Genomic DNA, 10393 nt, shown 5'->3' with positions numbered 1-10393 from the left:
GCCCCTAGGGACCACCCATGCCGACTGGAGCCCAGAGGCTGACAGGGCCGCACACACAGGGCCGCAGCTGACCTCCCTCTGCCTTGTGGTCTGCATGATGTCAGCAAGACCGTCCCATTGAGTCCGGGTGCTGGTGTCCACCCCCTTCCTCACAGGATGCCCTGAGCGGTGCAGCTTGTCCCCCCCCAACCCCCCTCCCACCCCCCGTCTCCATTAAGAGGTTCAGAGCCATCTGACGGTGACCCAAGTCTGGGGAAGGAAGCTTCGTGTTTGGCGTCTCCTTTCTTCCAGGGGCTCAAAGCATTTTTATAAGCATTAATCTCCTTTATCCACACCGGCTGTTGTCTTGTTTGCTCTTTGTGTTTTATTGTTAGCTGACGTGTTTAAACCTTGGGCAGCCAGCGAGAGGGAATTCCCCAAGCCCAAGGTGGTGCAAGCACAGGACGCCTCCTGGCCAGCACGGCGGGGACCCTGGGGCCAGGTCCCACCCCGGCTGCTGGGCAACGCCTTCTCCCATACCTGCCTTTGGCTGGGTGTCTGCCTTCAGGATCTGTCTGGGCAGTGGGGAAGGTGTCCCTGTGAGGCCACTGCTGGACGAGCTGTGAGGTGGGGATCCCAGTGACCAAGACGTGTGGGAAAGAGAGCGCTGGAAGGGGAGGGAGGAAGCCTAGGCTCCACCAGGCGCTTGCTGCTGTGCGACCTTGGACCAGTCACTTCACTGCTGAACCTGGTTTTTTTGAGATATACAGCAGGGGTAATGAGACTCTGTGAGTATTGAGTTGGAGTCCGTAACAGTGATCTGTAAATGCTACAGCTCTGGGCGAACGTCCAGGGCAGGGCACCCCTTCTTCAGGACAGGTGTTTGTTGAGATGATCCCGTGGGGATGTCAGTCCAGATCCCACTTGGATTCTAAGATGAAAGGAGCTTTTACCCTTCTCCCCACACCACCCTGAGCCTGTGTCCCGGGGCCCAAGTGACCAGAGCAGAGGGCAGTGAGGAGAGGGAGGGAGATGTGTCAGAAATCAGCCTCAGATGCCCCCAGATAGATGGCCTGACCTGAGGGGGCTCCTTCCACTGCTCTGCGCCACAGGCAGCTTCTGTCACTCACAGCTCTTAGACATAGGTGAGCCCATGGCGTGAGGGTATCTGTCAGTGTCTGCCGGGGCAGGGCCACTCTGTTGGGCTGTGTGGTTTGCTGGTGTGGTGCTGGCCTGCCCAGAGGAAAAGATGCTTTCCCAGCTCACAGTCCGCTGTCTGTTGGCCATGTCTCACTCCCATGGGTGCTGAGCCGGCACAGGGGGATTGCTGTTGTTTAGTTGCTAAGTCATGTCCGACTCTTTGTGAACCCCTGAAACTGTAACCTGCCATGCTCCCCTGTCCATGGGATTTCCCAAGCAAGAATACTGGAGTGGGTTGCCATGTCCTCCAGGGGATCTTCCCAAGCCAGGGATCCAACCCGTGTCTCTTGTATCAGCAGGCGGATTCTTTACCACTGAGCCACCTGGGAAGCCCTGCACAGAGGGATGCTTTACTCACATTCACACAAAGGTGCCCAGTGCCTGGTGGAGGCCCTGCCTGACTGGGCACTCTCCAGGGCAGGCCATGGTGGGCGGTCCAGTGGGGCAGAAGGAAGTGCCCTGCCACCCTTCATGTGTGGCTCCACGCATTGCCCGCCCTGTCCATGGCCCAGAGCCACTGGGGAGCCACCACAGAGCAGTGGAAAGCATTCCAGCATTTCCTCCTGAATCGACCAGCATAATAACAATACACTTCCCCCAGTCCTTCATCTGCCATTCCAAACTCCCCAAAGCACTGAAAACCCAAGGTTTTTTTTTTTTTTTTATAACTTAGTTGGCATAAAAATCTGGCCTGATCAAACATGAGACTACCTATAATTTTTCCCACTTAGGGTAAATAGTCATGGGTGTTGATGAAGAAATAGCAATGTGTTTCATCATGGGGTGCTGCCCAGACCTCACTGCATCAGATGAGGTTATTTATATTACCTTCCTAAAAATGCAATAATGTATAAACTCTGAAACTCAAGTGACCAAGGTTCTAGGTAAGAAATTCCAGATCCATAATAACCAGCACTTGGTGTGGGCCTTTGAATAAGCTCCAGAGGGTGGTGAAGGCAGGGAAGCCTGGCATGTTGCAGTCCATGGGGTGGCAAAGAGTCGAACACGACTGAACAACAAAGGGTAGGCCTTGCCATTGCCCAGACATTGTGCAGAGAACTTCACTCATATAATCCTAACAACTCAACTTATTTCCATTTTACAGATGAATAAATTGAAGCCTGAGGAGCTCTGTAACATTCATATAGTTAACTGAGGGTGGTGCCAGGATTTGAATCCTGCTATTAACCCTCCACCGTAAAGATGAGGAGATTGTGGTCCAGAAGGAAGAGGGATGGGCTTGAGGTCATCCAGGGAGTCCTGGGTGGAGCTGGAGCCACCGACCCCCACCCCCACCACCAGCTGTGCCTGCTCCTCCTGATGGGGGGCTGGCTGGTTGGGGGAGGTGAGTCCCCCAGCAGTTGCTCAGGGGCTCACAAACCCAGCTCAGGCTGGGTTTGCCCAGCCCATCCGGGAGAGTTTAAAATAGAAGACGTTCCCGTGGAAAGTTGGAAGATTCCACTGGATTGAAACCAGATGATGCTGTGCAAACAGACCCCATCAGCAGGCGCAGAGTCTGGGCCTGCGCTGAGCCCCATGCCTATTCCCAGCCCAGGGCAGGGAGAGAAACTGCCCTGGGGCTTCAGAGAGGTCAACAACACAGGACATTGGACAGGACGAGCTCTGGCTGATGGGCAGGGGCAGGAGACCCTCTTGCCAGCAGAGAAGTGCCCCCAACACTTCACCTGCTCCATCTGTTTTCCAGTTTCTGAAGATGGACAGAGACTCTAACAAAGCTCATTTCCCCATTGCCACATGCTTCCAGTCATTTCTTTACTCCACCAACTTGTTCTCCTGCAAATTCAATCCTTTATTTGCATGCCCTCAGTCATGCCGCAAACATACGGGACTTCCCTGGTGTGATGGCTGCATGTGAAGCAGAGCACAGTGCTGCCCTTTAGAAAGCCCCAGACACACCAAATAGTCATCTTAACAGGGCTGGGGGCTTGAGGCTGCGGGCACAGGAGCAACGCCAGGCTGCTCAGGGAGGGCTTCTCAGAGCAGGTGATGAACAGGAGCCCTGAGGCAGGGAGAAGTCACGTCTTCCCGGAGCCAGGCTGTTCTAGGAAGACTCGTCTCCTGGCAGTGGCCACATGAAAGCAGCCTGAGCAGTTTCCACAACAATCTCTAGGTCATACTCCTTCTAGGAGCAGCAGACTGATTTCTCGGACATAGAAATTCGAGCTGGAGATTGTCATTCAGCACACAGATCATATCACGGGTCACCTCAGCTCAGTGATCTCTCCCTGAAGAACAGAGCTAGGAGCTAGACTACAGAGGTGACAAGGGCGGGCCCTGACCCAAAGGAGACTGATGTGGAAACTGCTCAGGTCACTTCCACGTGGCCCCTGCCAGGAGACAAGACGTACTTATGGGTAATAACATGATGTCTAGGATTATTTCCAAATATTTTTAAAAATTGGGCTGGGAAGTAGAGATTAGAAAATGTTGATGGGTATTGAAGCTGAATGGTGGGCTGATGGTGGGAGTAGGGGTGTGGGTCACAATACTTTTCCCTTCTTTTGAGTGTGTTTGGACTTTTTCATGATTTTAGTTACAAGTAGAGAGAAAGTTTGTGAGTTTTTAGAGCACTGACCCCATAGAGCAACTGAAGCCAGGCAGACAAGACCTCAGTCATCCCACCTTGGAAGCAGATGGGATGGGGGAGCCTCTGGAGTTAGAGGGTGACTACATAGGCCCAGAGGGGCTTCAGGCTCAGATGATGGCACCCCAAGTTGCCAAGAGACATCACCTCTACTCTCTCTAATCCCTCATCCAACCAGGCACTGGCCCTTCTTGAAAGTGAAAAAGTGTCACCGCTCAGTCGTGTCCAACTCTTTTGCAAACCTATGGACTATAGCCCTCTGGGCCCCTCTGTCCATGGAATTCTCCAGGCAAGAATACTGGAGTGAGTTGCTATTTTCTTCTCCAGGGTATCTTTCTGGCCCAGGGATTGAACCCAGGTCTCCTGCATTGCAGGCAGACTCTTTACCATCTGAGCCACCAGGGAAGTCCTTCTTACTCTACTTTCAAAACTGAAGCAGAGAGCAGTGCCTAGGAATGAGGTTCCCCTGAGCACCGTGCTCTTTGAGAGCAGAGGTCTAGCCGATAGCTTCCAGAGAAATCGAGGGGCTGGTCATTGGTGTCAGACCCTCACCATCCTGGCCACCTGCAGAGGTCATTGTGGCCACTGCAGCCACTACACACAAAGTGGCCTGAGAGCCTGTGGTGGCCACATCTCTGTCCCTGTGTCACCCAAGCTTGGCCTTTAAGTGGGCCTCACTGGCTCACTCTGGGGACGGCTACCATGATCTGGGGACCTTGCTCCTCCCGGGTTCCAGAGCCAGGGCTGCAGCAGGGCAGCTGAATGGCAGGTTAGTATGGAAGAATGCTGCCCACCCCTCAGAGAGGCTCTCATTAATTACCATGGCAGCAAGGAGAGCGAGGAGCCTTCTAAGGACTGAAGGAGGCAAACCTGCTTCCCCTGGGGGCCTGGCTGCCAGGCCAAGTCTGGATAATTGGAAAAGCCTTCCTGCTGAGTCCGTCAATCTTTACCCAGATGCCTAATGAAGAAAACGGCTTTTCCGTGCTTCTCGGGCCCCCACACACAGCCTGGGCGGGCCCCACAGGGGCCATGCAGGCCCCACAACTTGACTTTCCCAGGCCCCTCCCACCCAGAGCAGGGCCCAGGAGGCAGCTTCTCAGTCACGAAGCAGCCTGTGAGGCCAGCTCTGAGCCTGGGCCTCCTGCCAGGAGTGTGAGCCAGGGGGAGCTGGGCTCAGACACCGGCCCAGTGCCTTCGTTCAGGGCTTGCTGCCCTTGGCCCTGCCCCATCCCTACCTCCCAGTCACCCTTGGGCCTGGCAGACCAGCCCAAGGTCCTGCCTGCTCTGGGGCCTCAGAGAACAGCTCCTGTCGATGGAGGAACAGACTGACGAGAGGAGTGGGTGTCCGAGGGCAGAGTGGAGAGGAGCTGCCCAGGACTGTGGCTGTGGAATTATCACCCCCTCCCACCCTCGGGTGCAGAAGAGACCTCCCCACCCCAACCAGGAGCTGCCGGCAGGGTGGGCGGGCAGGCAGTTATGGCTGCCTAAGAGTGATTCGTAATGACCAGCAATGATCTGGGGGACAGACTCCAAGGGGCCTGGAGGCCCTGCAGCCAACCCAGCCTGCAGTGTGGACGCGCCTGCTCCAGCTGAGCTCTGGGAGCCCAGGCCAAGGACAGAGGCGCCCCGCCTGGTTTCCTCCCAGGCTCTCCCAGAGACCACCCACGTGGGCGCTATCTGCTCCCATCATTGTCCAGATCTCCAGCTCAGCCCACAGACCCAGCAGTCTCTGAGTGGCTCAGGCTTTCCGCTTGCTCGGGGACAGCTTAGTCCCAACAGCTGACCCAGGAAGGCATCTGGGCCACAGGGAGTAAGGCGGGAGGTTGACACAGCTGAGGAGGGTGGCCCACCCCTGGAGAAGCTCCCGCCTGGACTGGCCATTGACCCCGAGGACACAAGCTTCTGCAAAGGGCTTAGGCTGCACCAGGGTGGGGTCTGTCCCCTAGCATCTACTTTGCCGGCTCAGTCCTTCATCTCTCTCCCCAAAGGCACCCCCTTCCCACGCCCAGGTTCTGTCCTAAGGGGACGATTTGTACCATGAACCTTGACTCAGGCTGCACCCCTCTTGAGAGTGCCCTTTGCCTCCTCTGTTCCCTTCTCAGGTCCCTGGCTCCCTTTCATCCCTCCCTCGGCACACTCAGTCCAGCTTTCTGGAATGGGGTTTCTGCTTCAGGGCAAAGTTATTGGAGCTTTGTGGTCAGGACCACAGTCCTTTAGTCTTGACTGTCCCAGATTTGAATCTCAGCTCTGCCATTTCCTAGCTGGGTGACCTGGAGCAAGAGACTGAAGCTCATTTTCCTCATCTACAAAATGGAAACAGTAGCCACTTTGCAGGTTTTTAAAAAATGCTGATGTACTTATTTATTTTTGGCTATACCGGTCTTCATTGCTATGTGGCCTTTTCTGCAGTTGCACAGAGCTGGGGCTACTCTCTAGCTGCAAGGCGTGGGCTTCTCATTGTGGTGGCTTCTCTTGTAGCGGAGCCCAGGCTCTAAGGTGAGTGGGCTTCAGTAGTTGTAGCACAAGAGTTCAGTAGTTGCAGTTCGTGGAGCACAGGCTCAGGAATTGGTGGCTCACAGGCTTAGTTGTTCCCGCGGCATGTGGGATCTTCCTGGATCAGGGATCGAACCTGTGTCTCCTGTGTTGGCAGGCGGATTCTTGACCACTGAGCTACCAGGGAAGCCCCTGCAGGTTGTTTTTAAACGGGTTCAACAAGAGAAGCGTGTGACATGCCGAGTGCGCAGCTAGGCCCCAGTCACACAGTGGTCATCACGCTGTGGCGGTGCTGGCCCACACCCTGTCATCATGTCTGCAAAGAGTGCAGGTTCCCCGAGGACTGGAACCAGGTCTCTGTGTCCTCTCCCTTCCCTTCGTTCCCTGCAGCACCCTGTGGAGTGAGCAGGACAGGCACAGGGTGGAGGCCCAGTAAGGATTTGGGTCAAGTAGAAGGAAATGGCCCCCTGGGAAGGCAGAAGGGCCATCATGCTCCCCAGCAATGGACAGGCCTGAACTGAGCTGACTCTGGGTCACTCTAGCCATCCCTGGCCCCATCCAAGCTCTTTCTGAGGAGGCCCTACTTAGCCAGGACCCCTCCCACCGTGGGTACAGGTGCCCCTGGAAAGGAACTGGTCTCGTCCTGGGAGTCCTGGAGACCTCTGCTTCTCTGGAAGGTACCATCGGGGCTCATTTCTATGCAGCAGACATTCTTGAACACTGACTGTGTGCCCATGGCTCACTGGGGCCTTGGGCAAGCCTCAAACCTCTCTGAGCTTTAGGTCTGTCATCTGTCACTGAGCGCTCTATAAACTACCTACTTCAAAGGGTGGTTAGAACATCACTTGAGATAATAGAGCACAGAGCCTGGGAGAAGGGGGATGTTCAGCAGACATAAGCCGCCCCTTCCCTGTCCCCCAGCCCTGGCATCCTCCAGACTTTGTGGGGCTGGCAGAGGGCAGGGAGGGGTTTGTGGCCTGGTATGAGGAAGGGGAAGGGTCCTCTGTGGGTCGTGGCGGGGGGGGCCTGGTTCTGTCACCTGGGACCCTGGAGGTCCCAGCCCTTCCTGACCAGCCTCAGGGTCCCCAGCCCCTGCCCTGAGCCTGATTCCCACGTGTAGAGAGCTCTGTCCAAGCCTGTACCAGCCCAGGTTCTCGGTGCTAGAAAACCCGCTTTGGCCATCCCAGGTCAGCCTGGGGACACATGGCCTGGGGATGCCTTCAGCTGCCCTCTCTGAACCTTCAAAGGACCGTGCAGGCCCCATTTCCCAGGACCAGCGAGATTTTGAGCGGTAAAGTCTCTTCTGGTTTATCTGGAGGAAGGAAGATGACGTCATGAGGTAAACCGCACAGTCTCAAACCACGAGGCTGGGTGCCCCAGTGATGTTTGCTTTTTAGCAAAAGTTACTCATGTGCACAGAGGGACAGAGCTCGGGCCATTCTGGTCAGAGGAGAGCCGGGAAAACAGAGGGAGATTTCCAAACATGGAACCACAAGAAAGGAGAGGGCTCCCAGACAGGACGAACGTCAGAGGCCAGGCAGCGTGGCTTCCTGGGGTGCTGCGGGCAGGGGCCGTGGGGCGGGGCATCTCCTTGGCACCTGAGGCACCAAGGATCATGTTTACTGTGGTGGGTATAAAGAGTAATAATGATAATAATATTGACAGTAAGGCCCATTTGTGTGGGTCCCTGACCCTGTTACCTCCTCAACAGCACCCCCTGACTACCCCGTGAGGTCGGCGTGATTCCCACGCAGAGATGAGGGAGAGGGGCTGGTGGGCCTCTGCTGTGTGCCTCCAACCTTAAAACAAGCCTGTTTCCCTTCCAAGGCCGGGGTGGAGGCTCCCAGGTCCAAGCCCCAACCCCCTCCTAGTTATTAGGTTACCCTCGGAGGCTCAGCTTCTTCATTTGTTCCGTGTCCTGCTCATAAGCTAAGAGGTTTCCTCACATGAACCCCACTCTTCAGTCTCATTCCATTCCTTTCTCTATCCTTTGAGCAGCTTTCTCTGGAGAAATTGGCTCTGAAGGGTAGGCCTGGGCACTGTCCTGATGGGCTGGTGAGCAGGGATGGAGGGGGGTACCCTCTGTGTAGGAGAAAACATGGACAACTTGTATGAGGATAGAAAGCTGTCTGGGGAGGCCAGAAGAGGCTTCCACACCCCTCTCCAGGGCTGCATGAGTTGGGGAGCCAGTGCCTAAAGGGAATGTGTGGGGTCTGGGTGGGTCTGGGTGCTAGTGTAGGGGTAAGTGTGATGCCCTCAGGGGTAGGTGAGATCCTTGATCCTATGGTGTGCACTGACCTGCCCCAGGTCCAGTCACTCTACCTCAGGGAGGGGCCATTGCTCCAGCTTTGACCTACTCTGAGAGCTGCAGGGGCCGCTGTGTGGGGCGGGAGATGGGAGGGCTCTGTGCAGACAGTTAGCCAAGGTGTCTTCACTGGACTCACAGCTGTTTGGGTTGAGGCCCACCCTTTTCAGATCTCTTTCTTATAATGTAAATACACAATGAGAGAGAGAGCACTCCATCAGCCTCGAAGGTCAGACTGAGTAACGATGTGGCGACATCCGACAGAAGCTCGCTTTTTATAGAGGAGGACACTGAGAGCAGAGAGGGGACAGGATTTCTCCACAAGCACATGCTTAGCTATCAAGAGCCCGGGAGCCAGAACACAGTCCCACCCCCTGCCCCTACTCGCTAAGGGACTTTCCCTCCCTGGCACAGATGTTACCATCCCGTATAAAATACCCATCAGGTTCTTTCCAAGGCACCCCCAGCTTTGCGCAGAGAACAAGCTTGGGATTGAGGAGCCCTGGCATGCAGATGTGGGACTGGGGGAGGGTCCTGGGGGTCCAGGGCCCAGGGGAGGCTGCCAGAAACAGATTTAGCCTCCCTTGCCCTTTTCCCAGGGCCAACTCAGCACCTTAAGTGTGAGGATTAGTCATAAGCAACTGCTTGACCTCAAAAGTCATTGTTCACCGGGTTGGTGTCACAGTGATGCTTCTGTGACTCACGGCCCAAGGTGACACGAGGGCCAGAGGGACGGGCAGAGATCCCACTGGCCCAGCCAGATGCTCTGGGGTCTCTCCTGCCCGCAGCCATCTCGCTTGGCAGCTGGGGCTTTAAGGAAAAAGAACCACCGGCAGCGGAAGGTGGGCAGAAGTGGAAGTGGAAGAAGAGACAGGCAACTGGGGTCCAGCCCTCCATCTGCCGGGGCTTAGGGGTGGGCCTGCGGAGTTCTCTTCCCTTCCCCAGGATCAGTCTGCTTGTCTGTGCAATGAGAGGGCGGATTAGATGGTCTCTGGGTTTCTTCCCAGCTCTGAGAACCCAGCAGTTCTCCGGGAGGAGAGAGTAGTTTGGTCTTGATGCCTGGGCCCCGAGGCTATCAGAGCTTGGCGTCCTCGCGCCCTGCTCCCATGCCATCCGGGTTCTACTGGGGCCAGGCCGCCGACGCTCGGAGCTCACCCCTGCGCTGGCTCCTCTGTGGGGAGAGCCTCGGTGTGTCTCAGCTGAAAGGCCTTCCAGAGTCCTGAATCCCACTGTTTCCTAGATGGGCAGAGTGAGGCCAAGAGAGGGTAAGGAGCTTATCCAAGGTCACCAGTGAGCCAGGAACCAGCTTCCCATAGCACTAGCCGCCTTGTGTTTGCACCTGAAGGAACCCTCTCATGGGAGAGCTGGAAGCAGCCAGATTCCTCAGCAGTGCTCCCTGCAGCACCGCCTCCACCAGCTTTGCCAGCATGGGCTCTGACCCTCCAGCACCATCACCCCCGCCCCCATTCCGCTCCCCTTCCTCCACCTCTGTGTTTGTGGCTCTTCTCACTCATTCTCAGAGGCAGGATAGTGCCTGTAGGAAGGAAGATGCAGATCCAGGCAACCTTGAACTGGGGTCAGCTTTCATTCTCACTGTGCTTTAGTCCCTTGACTGTGAAATGGGAATGCTAGAAATGTCTTCTCAGAGGGTTGTTGGGAAGCTTACAGAAGTTGATACCATAAGGTGCTTAGAACAGGGCCTGGCATGTACGTAGGGACTGCTACCATCCATTCATTCATTCACTCAGTCTGTCCTGACTGTTTCCAAATAGGTTAGAGATGACTCACAATGGAAAATACAGGCATAAGAG

Source organism: Bos indicus, chromosome 11, assembly GCF_029378745.1.
Source record: "Bos indicus isolate NIAB-ARS_2022 breed Sahiwal x Tharparkar chromosome 11, NIAB-ARS_B.indTharparkar_mat_pri_1.0, whole genome shotgun sequence".
Lineage (NCBI taxonomy): Eukaryota > Metazoa > Chordata > Mammalia > Artiodactyla > Bovidae > Bos > Bos indicus.
The sequence above is the reverse complement of the archived record's forward strand: the minus strand, read 5'-3'. Positions refer to the sequence as shown.